This window comes from Ambystoma mexicanum, chromosome 4q (assembly GCF_040938575.1).
Source record: "Ambystoma mexicanum isolate Mex_15411 chromosome 4q, UKY_AmexF1_1, whole genome shotgun sequence".
Classification (NCBI taxonomy): domain Eukaryota; kingdom Metazoa; phylum Chordata; class Amphibia; order Caudata; family Ambystomatidae; genus Ambystoma; species Ambystoma mexicanum.
This window is the reverse complement of record NC_090928.1, coordinates 724,008,998-724,028,282: the sequence shown is the minus strand read 5'-3', so window position 1 is coordinate 724,028,282 and position 19,285 is coordinate 724,008,998. Positions and strand designations below refer to the sequence as shown.

Here is a 19,285-nt window from a genome sequence, read left to right as displayed (position 1 = left end):
TCCCAGCACCCCCTCCCCCCAGCCACGAGGGGCAGCCTCCACCAGGCCCCACCCATGTCTCCCACCACCCCCACCCCCCCAGCAATGCAGGGGCAGCCTCCACCAGGCCCCCACCCATGTCTCCCACCACCCCCACCCCCAGGCACCAGGGGCACCCTCCACCAGGCCCCCACCCATGTCTCCCACCACCCCCGACCCCCAGCAGTGAAGGGGCAGCCTCCACCAGGCCCCCACCCATGTCTCCCACCACCCCCACCCCCAAGCACTGTGGGGCACCTGCCAGCAGGCCCCCACCCATGTCTCCCAGCAACCCACCCCCCAGCAGTGCAGGGGCACACACCACCAGGCCCCCACCCATGTCTCCCAGCACCCCCACCCCCCAGCACTGTGGGGCACCTGCCAGCAGACCCACACCCATGTCCAACTCATGTTCCCCACCACCCCCACCCCCAGCACTGTGGGGCACCTGCCAGCAGGCCCACACCCATGTCCAACTCATGTTCCCCACCACCCCCACCCCCCAGCACTGTGGGGCACCTGCCAGCAGGCCCCCACCCATCTCCAACTCATGTTCCCCACCACCCCCACCCCCCAGCACTGTGGGGCACCTGCCAGCAGGCCCCCACCCATGTCCAACTCATGTTCCCCACCACCCCCACCCCCCAGCACTGTGGGGCACCTGCCAGCAGGCCCCCACCCATGTCTCCCAGCACCCCACCCCCCAGCAGTGCAGGGGCACACACCACCAGGCCCCCACCCATGTCTCCCAGCACCCCCACCCCCCAGCACTGTGGGGCACCTGCCAGCAGGCCCACACCCATGTCCAACTCATGTTCCCCACCACCCCCACCCCCCAGCACTGTGGGGCACCTGCCAGCAGGCCCACACCCATGTCCAACTCATGTTCCCCACCACCCCCACCCCCCAGCACTGTGGGGCACCTGCCAGCAGGCCCCCACCCATCTCCAACTCATGTTCCCCACCACCCCCACCCCCCAGCACTGTGGGGCACCTGCCAGCAGGCCCCCACCCATGTCCAACTCATGTTCCCCACCACCCCCACCCCCCAGCACTGTGGGGCACCTGCCAACATGTCCCCACCCATGTGCAACTCATGTTCCCCAGCCAACATGTCATCACAATCTAGATCCCTGGTCCCTATGGTCAGCCTCCAAATGCAAAACACCCACCCGAGTATTGCATCCACCCACTCATAATTTGCAATTACATCACAGAACATCAATTGCAAGTTCCGAAACAAACACATTTCCCTCACATACACCCAATGGGTGTCAGTGAATCTCAAAACCCATATCATGAAATGCATGAAACCAATGAGATACCACACATTGAAGTTCACCAAAAAAAATATGTATTAAAGGAAACATAAATAGAATCAAAAATGAAGAAACAGAAATGTGAATGTACAAAAATTAAAAGAAGCATGTCCGTGAAAAAAAGCAAAACCAAAAATAAAATTCCAAAGTAATGGTGTCCAAAGTCAATGTCCACAAAACAAAATCCAATGGGAAATAAAAAAGAAAGCCATTGCTCCATGGTTAAAATGTGAAAAAAAAATACAATCCAACAGTGAACTATGTACATGGGAACAAGCCAGGGTCCATTATCCCAACAAAAGAAAGGAAACCTATCTAACTACACTAACTAATAATGTCCGAAAGGTCCAAATAAAATCAAAACAAAAATGAAACCTAACACTACCTACATAACTATGTACAAGGGCAGCGGGCTAGTTTCACGGCTCACTTGTGGATGTCCCGGGCCAGGGCATCATCGAACTCCTCCTCAATGTCCCAGAGGCGGTCCACCTCCATGGCCCCGAGGGTCCGCAGGGCCATCGACGTGTCCACCTCCAAACCCCTGCGGATTGCCTCGAGGCACTCGGCGCGCCTCAGGGCCCTCCGCATGGAGTTCTCTGCCCTGACCATTGTGAGCCGTGCCTCTTCCGCCCGCTGCCGCTCCGCATCTATGGCGTGGCCCAACCGCTGCCACACGGAAGACACTCTCTGTCCTGGGTCCTCCTGCCCTCCAGCCGATGCCTACATCTCCGATGCTGAAGGCCCCGAGCCTTCATGGCTCCCACCACGTTGCTGCTGCTGCTGTGCCTCTGCTCGTGCACTGCCTCCTGCTGCCTGCACATCCTCCGCCGGCTGGGGTGCAGTCGTAGATGTGGCCACCCCTGCTGGACGTCCGACTCCCGACTGTGGCAGGGATGCCTCCTCCACCAGCCTGGCCGCACCGTCAGAGGCAGCTCCACAGGGCACCCAGGTGACTGATGGGTGGGAAGATAGCACGGAGGACGACTGGCGCGTAGGGGCTCCAGTTGAGGAGGGGGTCGTAGCAAGCCCCATCAGACGGAGGAATCCGGCCTGGGTGACCTGTCCCAGCAGGCTGACGTGGTCAACGAGCCATTCGAGATGATGTGCAGTCTCCTCATGAAAAGACTGCAGGTCACCTCGCATGGCCCGTTGACGCAACGCCACACCAGCCAGGACAGGCTCAACCCGGACCCGGATAGCCACGTCTGCAGGCAGGGGAAGGACAGTTGACGTGAGCTCATCCCCTGCCTGAAAACGGGTCTGGACGTAGGCATCCCTGCTGGTGCAAGATGATGCAGGGACAGGATCAGGGACAGGATTGCACACAGGCACCTCCGCGGCGGCCTGTGCTGCCTCCTGTCCCTGGTCCTGCACTGCACCACTAGCACCAGTGGGATCCCCACCTCCAGACCCCGTCTCTGGTGCTTGCACGGCCTCCTCCTCCACCAAACCCCCCACCAACCTGGATGACTCCGTGCCATCTTCCCCTGTTGGGCCCTGTGGGGTCCCAGCTGCCCCTTCTGCTGCCGAGGAGTCCAACTCCAACCTCCGCCTCTTGGACCTCCCACCGGCAGCTGCGACCTGGGATGCGGCACCGGACTCCTCACTCCCCGACGAGATGACAACATGGGAGGGGAGCCGGGCCTTGCGTCTCCGGCTGGCGGTGTGATCCCCGCCGCTGTGCTCCACAGCACCTTCTCCGCCCTCTTCATCAGTTGACGCTGCAGACAGGGAGAAACAAAACACAGGCATCAGGGCACTGTACAATGGACACATACACACATGACAGTTGTACATGAGTGGCATTGGCAAACCTCAGACATGTCATCACAATCCCCAACACACATGTCATTTCAACTCGCACACATGAGCCATACCACAGCCATATCGCAACTGCCAGCACCATCCATACACATACAACAGCAGGAGCAGCCAAAGGTGAGCCAGACATCACATGCAACACAGGAAGTGCACCACACATGTACACACACCACCACACTTGCATGCATGTGTAAACCTCTGCCAAGTGTCGCAGTGTTCAGATGGGCATCCATGTCACATCTGCCAATCAGGCTTCCACATACCGCTGTCACATGCATCCATGTTGCATCACTGTTGCACCCTTGTCAAATACACACACATGCACCCGTAAGACCCGGCAGTCCGTTCCATCGACTGCCACGGGCCCAAGGGTAGTGGTAGCTGCAGGTGCAGCTGTGGACACCGCCACCCAGGCTCAGGGTCTGCCAGCGCAAGCTGCGTTGGCACTCGAAGAGCCCTTGGTAGATCTCCAACAGGCCAGGGGGGAAACCATAGGGGCACGCCAGGCTGCTCAGACCAAGACACGTGTCCCTGGGGCAGTCATGTCATCTGCTGCCCCGAACAGCCGGGTGTTGGCAAATGCAGGGGCAGATATACCCAACAGCACCCCAGTTGTGAGTCTGCCAACCAGAACCGTTGCGGTCAATGACCCTGCCACAGCTGATGTTGCTGTGCAGGGTCCATTAGTGGGCACCCAGCTGCCACTGACACAAGTCAGGCCTTTGGTCATCCCTCCACCTGCCACTACCTTGGCTCCATCCACCGAACCCACTGGCCATACTGGTCAGGGCGGCATTAGCCAGCCAGGGTCTGCGCCACAGTCCAAGAGGAGGAAGGTTGCACCTGCAGCACAAGCTGGGACCCCACACATAGCCATGACCTCCTGCACGTCGAGGAAGAAGCCTTTCTGTAAGCAGGAACTGGACTTCCTCGTTGACTACGTGCGGGGCCACAGCCGTGACATGCTAGTGGGTGCCAATAGTCAGACTACGGCTGCCCAACGTGACACCCACTGGAAGCATGTTGCGGAACATGTCAGTTCATTCGGCCATGAGGTGCGCACGGCGCAGGAGTGCAAAAGGCGTTGGAATGACATCAAGCGCAGCACTAAGGCTAAGCGTGCCTCAAATTACAACTTGACTCTGGTGACTGGCGGTGGGCCTGCACCAGAGGAGGAAGAACTCACTCCGCATGAGGCTCTCGTTGCGGAGTTCATACCACCTGAATTGGTCGAAGGAGTGGGAGAGATGCTGGACTTTGATGCCCAGTCCAGTGATTGTTGATGCGTGTTTGTTGAGGACGTGTGTGTTTCACTTGTGGGATGTGTTGTGCATGATTGCTGCTACATGTGACGTGTACATGGTTCTGATGTGTAAGTAATGCAATGCTTCCGTCATGCATGTCTCCTCTGCCTGCATGCGGGACTCCATGTGGGCATGCTCCCTTGCCCCTCCTCCGCCACTCTGCACCCCAGTTCCACCTTTGCACTGGTCTGCTTCAATCTTGCCAATGTGTAGTTTTTTGTTCATGTGTCCTGTGTAGATGCTAACTTCCAGCGTAGAAACTGCCAGACATATGCCGTGTGGTACAGCCTTAGTACTCGATGCAGTGTATCTCACTTGTACTGTGCATGGGTCAGATGTCCCGCAGGGACATGAGTGCCCATTCATGCTCCATGTGCATTGCACGCATGCCCCTATGTGTCCTTGACTGGATGATCACTGTAATATGAGTCCTTGGTTACATACATTGCCTGCCATCTCATCTGCCTCCCCATGTCAACTGTGGCTCAGTCCTGCGTTGCACACATGTTTAGGCTCTGACAATCTGTGTGGCTCACAGGCCTCAGCCTGTTCAATGGCCAATGACTCTGTCCAACTCTTGTTGTGTCTTCTTCACACGTGGGCGGCCTCCAGAGTTTTCATCATGTGTCCTGCCCACTGTTCCAGCATCATTTGCAGTGTTGTAATTTGAATCACATTAAGCTGTTGATGCCAGTCAACACTGCCTGTCAATACACAGGTGTATGGTCAACCTTTTGATATCATGCTAGGCATCCCTGCTTTGGTACTGGGGTGGAGGGGTGCTTGGCTTCTAGACATGGTACACATTGAATGCACAATGCACGTGATGTGTGAATTTGACATTGCACTGCCTTCACATTTCCTGGCACACACCATAGAGTGCTTGTACATGTAGGTAGTGAGTTGTCGTACACATTTTCTGCACTGCATACACCCACTTCCACGGAAACTGCCACCTTTCAACAGGGCTGATCACAGAAGCTATTCAAAGTAGACCCAGCATGCATGCCAGGTCATATGGTGTGTGTCACATGTCTGCCGGATGCCTTTGCTGTCGTTGTGTGTGTGTGTTGTGTGCTTCTGACATTCACCCTCCACACCAGTCCTTTTTTCTCTCTATTTTTCAGGTGATGACGCAATGGAGGCGGAGGATGGTGTTGTCATGCCAGACACAGGGTTGGTAACACCACATCAACCCGGCACTAGTGGGGGTCGTGGGGTGGTAGGCCACGAAAACCGTCAAGTGCTGCAGTCCATCTTGTCTCTGGCTGCCTATGAGTCCAGCCTTGATGACGACTCTGACGTCCATGTTGAGTTGGATGAGCATCAAGTCCATGTGTCAGGGGTGAGTGATTCTGATGTGGACACTCCTCTGTCTGCGACACCTGCACTGAGGGATCAGACAGTCTTGGTTCCTCCGCCCGTGGTGGATCGGGATGCAGGGTCACCCTCCACACCAGTCACTCATGTGCTTGGGACATCACGTCGATGGGGGCATGTAGTCGTGCAGCCGCAGGCGGTGCCAACACAGCAAGGACCCCCGGTCCTTGGGTCCCGCAGGGGTCAAGCCCGGCAACGCGGTCGCCACGCGCAACCGCTGTATACTGAGTGGGAGCAAGACATGACTGCCAATTCCGAACGGCAGGGGGCAGCAATGGAGAACATCGCTGAGAGCATGGAGCGGGTGGCCCGATCTGTGCTCCCCCTTGCTAGGCAGGTGCTTCTCCAGCAGCAGGCGGCACGGTCCACGGGCCGCTCGCTCAGGCTGGGCATGGCGGCCTCAGACAGGGCACGCCAGGCTGAAATGTCGTCTCTGCGTCAAGCAATTGCTGCTCACGCAGTGGCGCACATGGATGCCCTGAGGGAGGAGGATGCTTCCCTCAGATCCACTCTGGGTGTCCTTATGATGTCCCAGAGGCAGCAGGCAGAGGAGAGGTTTGCACAGCTTGAGCGTACCATCTCGGCTGAGCTACAGGCTTGCCGGGAGGTGCAGCGGTTGTCCAGCCAGGCTTTGCAGGAGGAACTCCGTGTTACACGTGCTACCTTGCAAGAGGAAGCACGTGTATCACGTGAGGTTCTGCATGCAGACCTATGTCACATCGTCACACAGAACCAGGCTCACCCGTCCGGCAGACTTGCTGCCGACGAGGGGCAAGCTGCGGCTAGGCGTGGCCAGGCTGCTGTGCCACGTCCTCCTTTACAGGATGAGCCAGACTCGGACGACCATCTATCTCCCACATAGGTCGGGCTGTGCAGGCGTTGAGCCCATAGAGGTTTTTTTTTTGGCTCAGCATCATCGCATGTGGATGTTGAGCAGCACCCTGTACCTCCCACCTCCTGGGTCCCTCCCCTCCCCCCGGGTCGTATGTGGCCATTTTTGATTTTTCTTTTAGTTTAGCTAGTTAAGTTTCTGTTTGATAGTTAGTTTAAATAGGTAATGTAGGTTTTCCATTGTTAGTGTAATTAGTTAATAGTTGATTTAGTTTAAAATTGCTAGTCTATTGTGCTTTCATGTGACGGTGCGGTGCTTTGTGGCTTTTGAAGGCATCCACTGTCTGTTCCAGCTGTGCCCTTCATGGTTGTCTTGTGTATGTGTTTGCTGCTTGGGGTCCTTGACTCACATATGCCACTCCTGCCTCCCTTATCCATGGGCTCGCAAGGATGGTTTGGTGTTACAGAATATTACACAAGGGCTTTGGACTGTCATATCTGTGGCATGTCCGGTACTGTGTGACTTGTGTTGACACCCCTAGTGGGGATGATTTAGGTGTTATTGTCCACTGTTCAGCTTTTGCTAGATGGGGTGATTAATGTGTACATTGATTGCTATGCATTGTGTAGTATGTTTCATATCTTTCCTGTACACGTGCTTGTTGCAATTCATGCTGTAGATAGTGTTCCACACTTTGGATGTGAAAAATGGACTGATGGTGTGATTCGTGATGTGACTCTCTGACATGGTCAAGTAATGAGATGCCTGATGAGATAGACACAGATGACTTTGAAGCATTAATCATGTGTTTCATGCCCTTTCTGCAGGGGGATGAGCCTCCAGAGCACCTTTGCCAGCAGACATGGCCCATTGGACGACGGAATTCTGGACCCGTTTGTTGGTGCCCACATGCACATGTGTGCACAAGCAGAGGCACAGTGATTGCAGACCCACATCCTAGAACTGCTGACATGTTCCAAGGAACTCCAGGCAAGGTGAGCATCACAGGGGGGCCACGACACAGCAAAGCTTGCACCAGGCGAGTTGCACATGCAGGCTTAGTCACAGCACTGAGGGTGAGCTTAGACGAATATTGGTGTTGAAGCACACAATGCAGCTCAGATGTGTTTGTGGACTGATGGCTGTTGATAATAGGGTTGTCTGGGACACATGCAGGGGCAGTGGCACATACCCTCCGGTACACCAAGGTCTATTGAGGCACTTGTATCAACCATGTAGCCTTCCGAGACATGGAAAGGGGCAGCTCACAGGGACATACAGCAAGGGACATCCTCGGGTGCAGTGCATGTCTTTTCCATGTACTTTATGATAAATGCACTGCCAACTTTGTTTCGGTCATGGTGGTACGCAACTTGCTCTGTAGTCATGGCTTGCTATATGGGTCTGTCTGCTTACCCAGGGAACATTGCATGTTGTGTGAATTGTGACACATTGGTGTTCCATTTGCCACGCACCCACCAGCGGCTGACTTACTGCATTGACTGTGTATGACTCGTCACAGGGGTGATGTTATATATGGGTACGAAGCATCGACCCCAGATTGTCTGTTTGTAGAGTAGTTTGTTGCTATGGGGCATGTTTGGTGTTGTGTTTTTGTGTAATTGGCACGTACAGTGGCTCTCTTTGCAGCATTGCAGTGCTTCTGTAACCGGACCTGAGAGTGTGCAGGCAGGAGGCCAGCACTGAAAACCAGAGCTAAGTGTCTTGTTGTTTTTCTTTCGAACTGCTCTGCATAGGCTTGCTGGGGAGTGTACTGATGCATGGATGTATGTGTGGTTCAATTTGGTATGCTTTTTCTCCCTAATCACCCGTGATCCTATGCAATTTTGAAACCTGTACCCTCTACCCGGTGTTCCTGCTTCCCGTACCTATCCAAGCAACGTTCCCTGACCCTCTTTCCCCGCTCGGGTTACGGATGCCTGTGTAAGCCCCGAACTTGCAGACGCCAAAATCCTAGAGGGGGTGGTTGGTTCGTACCACTCCTGAGCCTGGACTACAGAAGGCCATGACAATGATGTCCAAGTTTGTTTGGATTGTGTATGTGTTCATGCAGGTTGTACATTTTCGTGCATTCCCTAGTTTCATGTGTCATTCCTCCTCCCCTCTCCTGCCACTCATTCCAGTCATCCAGTGTGTCAACACCTGTCCCGACTGCATATCCCTGAACCTCCTTCCCCACCAGGGTCTCAGGGGCCTGTGTGAGTTTGACCTTGCAGGCACCCGGGACATGGTGGGGGTGGTTGTTTCGTGACACTCCCGCGCCTGTACAGGGGACCTGTGACAGTAGACATCCATTCATGGTGCATCATCCTATGTCATGTACCACACATGTCTCACATCCTGTCGTGACATTGTTTTGCTGTGCTACCTTGGTTGTTGCATCATTGTGGTAGTACTTGGCCTTTGTGAGGTACTGCTACGTCAAGTCATCTACTGGAGGGTGTTCGGGTTCGTTTTTATGCCTTGGATTTTGTGATTATGGAAATGAGTGTGGATTCTGAGGGTTCAGGCATCTTTTTACACACAAGGTGGGAGATGGTGACGAAGGGTAAAGGTGATCCTGTGGCCAGGTGGAATTGAGGGTTGGAGGCTCCATGACCCAGGTGCAGTTGTTCAGTGGGTCATGGTCATTTGTGAGGGAGGGGGGGTTGTTGTTGATAGTTGCCTTGCCCTGCAGTGTGATGGCAACTCTGACATTGTAATGGTGGTATCCTATGTACATGTTGTGTTCTGCTGATCAATGCCTGTTCATGTGTTGTGTTTTCCTTTCAGGTGCGAGGGGATAGTTGTGGTTTGACATGCTGGGGTGTACACATGGTGAATGTTCACATGTGATGTGTAGGGAACACTGATGGTCACTTGAGTGCACATGCATATGTGGAGTGCATGTCCTTGCAGAACCACACACTTGCACTCTGATGCACTACATGTACTCCCACCCTTGCATATCCATGTGTTAACTGTTTGCCTTCTGGTGCCCACTGTGTCCCTGCAGCACATGTTCTGTGACCGATTATGGATCCAGTACATGCCTAATTTGATGTTTGATGTGGTCTGTCACTTAGATGTGATGCTCAGGGTGTGCATCACACACAATGGCTGTTCACTGTGCTGTGCACTGAGCAGTGTGATGCAGGAGTAGGACACACATGAGCTGCAGTGTTGATTTTGCAATGCATAATGTGCATGTAGACAGGCATTCATTGTTATGTTACGTCTACGACTGTTGTAATGCATTTGGAAATGACTTATTTTGGGTGGGAGATTTTGTTGGTCTGTCATTTCATCTGATTCTGGGTCAGGCATCATTGTCCGATGCCACTGTACATTTAGGACATGGCAATGTGCACCTTATCGTTACTGTGTTGGTCTATGGGTATTGCTTGCCATGTCAAGTTGATGTTTGGGAGGGTTTGAGTGACATGACAGCGATGGCCATGGCCTGTTTTGCAGGTGTGTGTGATGCACACCTTGCATGTCAGGGTCATCCGCTTCTCAGAGCAACTAGCTGGGGGTAGATTTCTCTCCGCAGCAGGGCCCTCCCCCTGGAACAGACTTCCTGCCTGACTTGAACTTGAGGGGAACCATCTCCAGTTCTGGAAGCACCTCAAGACCTTCCTCTTTGCTTCTGCTTACTCTCTGCCTCTCCCTTGCAAAATTCTTCACTGGAACTGCACAGGAGCTGCAACTGGGCCACTCTCACCGACCTCGGTCCCTGGCCCAGCCACTCTCCACTTGCACTGCCTCCCTGGCAACCCCTGCACTGCAGTACTGTCTCTCTATCCCTACAGCCCTCCCTTCCCAGCACTTGTCTGCACTTACCTTTGCAGTTGCCACCAGCCGACCTATGTATTATTTTTTGGGCTACTTCCCCTGTACTGGACTCCCCCCCCATCCTTCCCCTTGCACTTTTCCCTTCCCCCTACCCCTGCACTTGCACGATCTCAATGACACCTGGCCTAGTAGTACCGTAGTCTGTCTTCCCTTGTTCCCCACCCCCTGCCTCATTGCGCCTTGAAATACTTGTGTATGGGCCATATCATGTCATATGTCATATGTGTGCCTTTTGGTCACACAGGATAGCTTGTGTTTAAGTAGCTAGGGATGCAGACGATGTGGCACTTCCATGGCAACTATCTCAGGGTGGTAGGGTTGTGACAGTTGACTGTCTCTTTGTCATCATCGATTGTCACCTGGTATGTGCCAGGCCTGTGTGCACTCCGCAGGGGTGGGAGTTTAGGTGAAAAATGTGGCCACAAGCTGGGTCCGGGCTTCCTCACCACGTGCCCTGTCCCCTCCCATGGGCAGCGCCTATGCCTGTGGTTGGGGATGTGGGGGCACCACCATGTCCACCGGGACACCCTGCCGTGTTGCAACATTGTGCAGGACACATGCTGCCACAATGATCCTGCACACTACTGGTGGTGCATAGAGTAGTTGCCCACCAGAGCGGTCAAGGGAGCGGAAACGTGACTTGAGCACTCCGAATGTGCGCTCCACTATGCCCCTGGTTGCAATATGGGCGGCGTTGTATCTTACCTGGGGTGGTGTGGTGGGGTTCCGGATTGGCGTCATCATGTGGTTGCTCAGAGGGTAGGAACTGTCCCCTGGGGAGGTGATAATAGTTGAGATTATTAGGGTTTGGATATTTGTCTGTGTGTGACTTGCATGCATGTGCAAGGGCATTTGTACTGACCTAGGAGCCATGTGTCACCATGCTGCCCAGCTTCCAGGGCCCGGCTCAGGGCAGACATTCTGTATATGAAACTGTCATGGGTGGAGCCAGGTTAGTTTGCATAGACAGAGGTGATGATTCCCTTTGCATCACATACCACCTGTACATTGATGGAATGCCAGTGCTTGCGGTTTCGGTAGATGTGCTCAGTGGCCCTAGGTGGACGTAGGGCCACGTGGGTGCAATCTATGGCACCGAGCACTTTGGGGAAGTGTGCCACCCTGAAAAAATCCAGGACAACGGCCTGCCTTTCTGCGGGTGTTCTGGGCATGTATATGTGCCTGCAGACTGAGGAGCGCGCTGTCATGATTGCCAGTACCTGGTGCAGGCAGCGTGACTGCGTGGCCTGTGAGACCCCCCCCACTATGGCAGTGGTCCGCTGAAATGACCCAGTGGCCAAAAAATGCAGGACATTGAGCAGCTTCTCCAAGGGGCTCAATGCTTGGGAGCAAAGGGTGGGGGATGTGAGGTCATCTTCCCACTCCCTGACCAGGTCTAGGATGATATGGGGTGGAAACCTATACCTGCCGTAGACCTGGTCGTCAGGCTTCCCAAAAAGGCTTGTCCGTGGTGCAAAAATGCGTGCCCTGGCTATTCTCCTCCACCTGCGGTGTCCCACGATCAGTGCAGCGACAAATGGGGCATTCATCGTAGCTGTATATACGCGTTTGTTGTTTATGTGCACTTTTATGCTGTGCGCGGGGACGCCTCCGCCTGCCTTCGTGTGGGCGGACGCGTTGACGCCTGTGCACGTCTTTTGCCGTGCGCGGGTTTTCCGTATTCGGATACATGGTAAGACTGTACGTCCGAGTGTCATCGCGTGTGATCGGAGGGGAGTGAGCGTACACGCGATTGGCCTGGGTACGTGTGTTTCAGGGTGCGCGGGAAGTTCCACATGCGATTAGCCTGGGTACGTGTGTTCCGGGGTGCCGGGAACTTTCACACGCGATTGGTGGAAATCCACGTGTGTTCTGTCATCACGTGCAATGAGGGAAACACCCGCGCGCGTCACGTCACAGACGCGTTAACGCGCTAAGGGCCTTTGGTCCAATGAAAGCGCATATGCGTGCTGCCGTGCATACGCGCTAAGGGCCTTTCCTCGAATTACACGCTGACGTGCAGATTTTTCACGTGCCAAATCACTCCGTATCAAGCTGGCCACACGTAAGCACACGGAAGACCACGCTCCTGCCTAGAAGGCCAAACTACTGCCCCCCAGAGCCCCGAGCACGCTCCCACCTGCCATCTGCTGCTGCCTGACTGCCTGCTGCCCACGTGCCCTGCCATTTGCTGCCTGCACATCAGCCAGGGGTGCTGTTGCTGTGACCACCCCTGCTGGAACTGAAGACTCCCGACTGGGATTCCATCGCTCAACAGCCCAGCCCCAGGACCCAGTTGCCCACCCACTCCTGCCTCTGGGGTTGTCATGTCGGGGCAAACACCATCTGAGACCACTGACAACCCCCGGCCAGAGAGGCAGAGGGGCACCAGCTTCAGTGCCACCGAAGTTGGTGTCCTGGTGGAGCAAGTCCTGGGGCAGTATGATGCCGTCTTCGGAAGTTCCCGCGCCGACAAGGAAGGACGGACTCGGATCTGGACTGACATCGTGACTGCCATCAACGCGGAGGGGGTGGCAGTCCGCGACTTACAACATGTCAAGAAGCGCTGGGAGGACTTCAGGTCCAGGACCCTGAACAAGGCCCGGCGCCTCTTGAAGGCAGCGGATGCCAAGGGGCGCCGGGACCACTTGTCGGAAGAACAGATGAGAGTCGAGCAGTAAGTGTACATGCATCCTGATTGTGAGCAGTGCGTGTGGTGATTTTTCAGTAGTGTGCAGGTTGCACATCTGTTTGTATGGGGTCGAGTATGGGTGGGGGTGTACAGGGCCGTGGGGCTAACACATGCGAGGGCTGGAATGTGTGAGACATGGATGGTGCTTGTGTGTGTAGGCTTGCATGCCAAATGCAGTTGTGTGGGCACACATGTTTGGATGAATGTGTATGTAAGTAGACATGTCCGTGATGTCACGCATGTATGTTGTTTTCGGCTGCATGTATCAGCACTGTGTACATGTGCATGTGTGTGTATTTGACAAGGGTGCAACAGTGATGCAACATGGATGCATGTGACAGCGGTATGTGGAAGCCTGTGGAAGCCTGATTGGCAGATGTGACATGGATGCCCGTCTGAACACTGCGACACTTGGCAGAGGTGTACACAAGCATGCAAGTGTGGTGGTGTGTGTACATGTGTGGTGCACTTCCTGTGTTGCATGTGATGTCTGGCTCACCTTTGGCTGCTCATGCTGTTGTATGTGTATGGATGGTGCTGGCAGTTGCGATATGGCTGTGGTATGGCTCATGTGTGCGAGTTGAAATGACATGTGTGTTGGGGATTGTGATGACATGTCTGAGGTTTGCCAATGCCACTCATGTACAACTGTCATGTGTGTATGTGTCCATTGTACAGTGCCCTGATGCCTGTGTTTTGTTTCTCCCTGTCTGCAGCGTCAACTGATGAAGAGGGCGGAGAAGGTGCTGTGGAGCACAGCGGCGGGGATCCCACCGCCAGCCGGAGACGCAAGGCCCGGCTCCCCTCCCATGTTGTCATCTCGTCGGGGAGTGAGGAGTCCGGTGCCACGTCCCAGGCCGCAGCTGCCGGGGGGAAGTCCAAGAGGCGGAGGTTGGAGTTGGACTCCTCGGCAGCAGAAGGGGCAGCTGGAACCCCACAGGGCCTAACAGGGGAAGATGGCACGGAGTTATCCAGGTTGGTGGGAGGTTTGGTGGAGGAGGAGGCCGTGCAAGCACCAGAGACGGGGTCTGGAGGTGGGGATCCCACTGGTGCTAGTGGTGCAGTGCAGGACCAGGGACAGGAGGCAGCACAGGCCGCCGCGGAGGTGCCTGTGTGCAATCCTGTCCCTGATCCTGTCCCTGCATCATCTTGCACCAGCAGGGATGCCTACGTCCAGACCCGTTTTCAGGCAGGGGATGAGCTCACGTCAACTGGCCTTCCTCTGCCTGTGGACGTGGCTATCCAGGTCCGGGTTGTGCCTGTCCTGACTGGTGTGGCGTTGCGTCAATGGGCCATGCGAGGTGACCTGCAGTCTTTTCATGGGGAGACTGCACGTCATCTCGAATGGCTTGTTGACCACGTCAGCCTGCTGGGACAGGTCACCCAGGCCGGATTCCTCCCTCTGATGGGGCTTGCTACGACCCCTTCCTCAACTCGACCCCCTACACGCAAGTCGTCCTCCGTGCCATCTTCCCACCCATCAGTCACCTGGGTGCCCTGTGGAGCTGCCTCTGACGGTGCGGCCAGGCTGGTGGAGGAGGCATCCCTGCCACAGTCGGGAGTCGGACGTCCAGCAGGGGTGGCCACATCTACGACTGCACCCCAGCCGGCGGAGGATGTGCAGGCAGCAGGGGGCAGTGCACGGGCAGAGGCACAGCAACAGCAGCAACGTGGTGAGAGCCATGAAGGCTCGGGGCCTTCAACATCGGAGGGGCAGGCATCGGCCAGAGGGCAGGAGGACCCAGGACAGACAGTGTCTTCCGTGTGGCAGCGGTTGGGCCACGCCATAGATGCGGAGCAGCAGCGGGCGGAAGAGGCTGGCTTGTTCCCATGTACATAGTTCACTGTTGGATTGTATTTTTTTTTCACATTTTAACCATGGAGCAATGGCTTTCTTTTTTATTTCCCATTGGATTTTGTTTTGTGGACATTGACTTTGGACACCATTACTTTGGAATTTTATTTTTGGTTTTGCTTTTTTTCACGGACATGCTTCTTTTAATTTTTGTACATTCACATTTCTGTTTCTTCATTTTTGATTCTATTTATGTTTCCTTTAATACATATTTTTTTGGTGAACTTCAATGTGTGGTATCTCATTGGTTTCATGCATTTCATGATATGGGTTTTGAGATTCACTGACACCTATTGGGTGTATGTGAGGGAAATGTGTTTGTTTCGGAACTTGCAAATGGTGTTCTGTGATGTAATTGCAAATTATGAGTGGGTGGATGCAATACTCGGGTGGGTGTTTTGCATTTGGAGGCTGACCATAGGGACCAGGGATCTAGATTGTGATGACATGTTGGCTGGGGAACACGAGTTGGACATGGGTGGGGGCCTGCTGGCAGGTGCCCCACAGTGCTGGGGGTGGGGGTGGTGGGGAACATGAGTTGGACATGGGTGGGGGCCTGCTGGCAGGTGCCCCACAGTGCTGAGGGGTGGGGGTGGTGGGGAACATGAGTTGGACATGGGTGGGGGCCTGCTGGCAGGTGCCCCACAGAGCTGGGGGGTGGGGGTGGTGGGGAACATGAGTTGGACATGGGTGGGGGCCTGCTGGCAGGTGCCCCACAGTCCTGGGGGGTGGGGGTGGTGGGGAACATGAGTTGGACATGGGTGGGGCCTGCTGGCAGGTTCCCCACAGTGCTGGGGGGTGGGGGAGGTGGGAGACATGGGTGGGGGCCTGGTGGAGGCTGCCCCTGCACTGCTGGGGGTTGGGGGTGGTGGGAGACATGGGTGGGGGCCTGGTGGAGGGTGCCCCTGGTGGCTGGGGGGTGTGGGTGGTGGGAGACATGGGTGGGGGCCTGGTGGAGGCTGCCCCTGCACTGCTGGGGGGGTGGGGGTGGTGGGAGACTTGGGTGGGGGCCTGGTGGAGGGTGCCCCTGGTGGCTGGGGGGTGTGGGTGGTGGGAGACATGGGTGGGGGCCTGGTGGAGGCTGCCCCTGCACTGCTGGGGGGTTGGGGGTGGTGGGAGACATGGGTGGGTGCCTGGTGGAGGGTGCCCCTGGTGGCTGGGGGGTGGGGGTGGTGGGAGACATGGGTGGGGGCCTGGTGAAGGCTGCCCCTGCACTGCTGGGGGGTTGGGGGGGTGGGATACATGGGTGGGGGCCTGGTGGAGGCTGCCCCTGGTGGCTGGGGTGTGTGGGTGCTCGGAGACATGGGTGGGGGCCTGGTGGAGGCTGCCCCTGCACTGCTGGGGGGGTGGGGGTGGTGGGAGACATGGGTGGGGGCCTGGTGGAGGCTGCCTCTGGTGGCTGGGGGTTGGGGGTGCTGGGAGACATGGGTGGGGGCCTGGTGGAGGCTGCCCCTGGTGGCTGGGGGGTGGGGGTGCTGGGAGACATGGGTGGGGGCCTGGTGGTGGGTGCCCCTGCACTGCTGGGGGATGGGGGTGCTGGGAGACATGGGTGGGGGCCTGCTGGCAGGTGCCCCACAGTGCTGGGGGCTGGGGGTGGTGGGGAACATGAGTTGGACATGGGTGGGGGCCTGCTGGCAGGTGCCCCACAGTGCTGGGGGGTGGGGGTGGTGGGAGGCATGGGTGGGGGCCTGGTGGAGGCTGCCCCTGCACTGCTGGGGGGTGGGGGTGGTGGGAGACATGGGTGGGGGCCTGGCGGAGGGTGCCCCTGGTGGGTGGGGGGTGGGGGTGGTGGGGAACATGAGTTGGACATGGGTGGGGGCCTGCTGGCAGGTGCCCCACAGTGCTGGGGGTTGGGGGTGGTGGGGAACATGGGTGGGGGCCTGGTGGAGGCTGCCCATGCACTGCTGGGGGGTGGGGTCGTGGGGAACATGAGTTGGACATGGGTGGGGGCCTGCTGGCAGGTGCCCCACAGTGCTGGGGGGTGGGGGTGGTGGGGAACATGGGTGGGGGCCTGGTGGAGGCTGCCCCTGCACTGCTGGGGGGGTGGGGGTGGAGGGAGACATGGGTGGGGGCCTGGTGGAGGCTGCCCCTGGTGGCTGGGGGGTGGGGGTGCTGGGAGACATGGGTTGGGGCCTGGTGGAGGCTGCCCCTGCACTGCTGGGGTGTGGGGGTGGTGGGAGACATGGGTGGGGCCTGGTGGAGGGTGCCCCTGGTGGCTGGGGGGTGGGGGTGGTGGGAGACATGGGTGGGGGCCTGGTGGAGGCTGCCCCTGCACTGCTGGGGGGGTGGGGGTGGTGGGAGACATGGGTGGGGGCCTGGTGGAGGCTGCCCCTGGTGGCTGGGGGGTGGGGGTGCTCGGAGACATGGGTGGGGGCCTGGTGGAGGCTGCCCCTGCACTGCTGGGGGGGTGGGGGTGGTGGGAGACATGGGTGGGGGCCTGGTGGAGGCTGCCCCTGATGGCTGGGGGGTGGGGGTGCTGGGAGACATGGGTGGGGGCCTGGTGGAGGCTGCCCCTGGTGGCTGGGGGGTGGGGGTGCTGGGAGACATTGGTGGGGGCCTGGAGGTGGGTGCCCCTGCACTGCTGGGGGGTGGGGGTGCTGGGAGACATGGGTGGGGGCCTGCTGGCAGGTGCCCCACAGTGCTGGGGGTGATGGGGAGCATGAGTTGGACATGGGTGGGGGCCTGCTGGCAGGTGCCCCACAGTGCTGGGGGGTGGCGGTGGTGGGAGGCATGGGTGGGGGCCTGGTGGAGGCTGCCACTGCACTGCTGGGGGGTGGGGGTGGTGGGAGACATGGGTGGGGGCCTGGTGGAGGGTGCCCCTGGTGTGTGGGGGGTGGGGGTGGTGGGGAACATGGTTGGACATGGGTGGGGGCCTGCTGGCAGGTACCCCACAGTGCTGGGGGTTGGGGGTGGTGGGGAACATGGGTGGGGGCCTGGTGGAGGCTGCCCCTGCACTGCTGGGGGGTGGGAGTGGTGGGGAACATGAGTTGGACATGGGTGGGGGCCTGCTGGCAGGTGCCCCACAGTGCTGGGGGTGCTGGGAGACATGGGTTGGGGCCTGGTGGAGGCTGCCCCTGCACTGCTGGGGTGTGGGGGTGGTGGGAGACATGGGTGGGGGCCTAGTGGAGGGTGCCCCTGGTGGCTGGGGGCTGGGGGTGGTGGGAGACATGGGTGGGGGCCTGGTGGAGGCTGCCCCTGCACTGCTGGGGGGGTGGGGGTGGTGGGAGACATGGGTGGGGGCCTGGTGGAGGCTGCCCCTGGTGGCTGGGGGGTGGGGGTGCTGGGAGACATGGGTGGGGGCCTGGTGGAGGCTGCCCCTGGTGGCTGGGGGTGGGGGTGCTGGGAGACATGGGTGGGGGCCTGGTGGTGGGTGCCCCTGCACTGCTGGGGGGTGGGAGTGCTGGGAGACATGGGTGGGGGCCTGCTGGCAGGTGCCCCACAGTGCTGGGGGGTGGGGGTGGTGGGGAGCATGAGTTGGACATGGGTGGGGGCCTGCTGGCAGGTGCCCCACAGTGCTGGGGGTGGCGGTGGTGGGAGGCATGGGTGGGGGCCTGGTGGAGGCTGCCCCTGCACTGCTGGGGGTTGGGGGTGGTCGGAGACATGGGTGGGGGCCTGGTGGAGGGTGCCCCTGGTGGGTGGGGGGTGGGGGTGGTGGGGAACATGAGTTGGACATGGGTGGGGGCCTGCTGGCAGGTACCCCACAGTGCTGGGGGTTGGGGGTGGTGGGGAACATGGGTGGGGGCCTGGTGGAGGCTGCCCCTGCACTGCTGGGGGGTGGGAGTGGTGGGGAACATGAGTTGGACATGGGTGGGGGCCTGCTGGCAGGTGCCCCACAGTGCTGGGGGTGGTGGGGAACATGGGTGGGGGCCTAGTGGAGGCTGCCCCTGCACTGCTGGGGGGGTGGGGGTGGTGGGAGACATGGGTGGGGGCCTGGTGGAGGCTGCCCCTGGTGGCTGGGGGGTGGGGGTGCTGGGAGACATGGGTTGGGGCCTGGTAGAGGCTGCCCCTGCACTGCTGGGGTTTGGGGGTGGTGGGAGACATGGCTGGGGGCCTGGTGGAGGCTGCCCCTGGTGGCTGGGGGGTGGGGGTGCTGGGAGACATGGGTGGGGGCCTGGTGGTGGGTGCCCCTGCACTGCTGGGGGGTGGGGGTGCTGGGAGACATGGGTGGGGGCCTGCTGGCAGGTGCCCCACAGTGCGGGGGGTAGG

The 19,285-nt window shown here is 58.1% G+C and overlaps 1 protein-coding gene across 3 annotated transcripts in view; it reads right to left on the bottom strand.

Annotated features, from left to right (window-relative positions):
* The window catches only part of LOC138467966 (synaptosomal-associated protein 25-like), a 752,318-nt gene that overhangs the window by 670,786 nt on the left and 62,247 nt on the right, over positions 1 to 19,285 (bottom strand). The window lies entirely within an intron of this gene.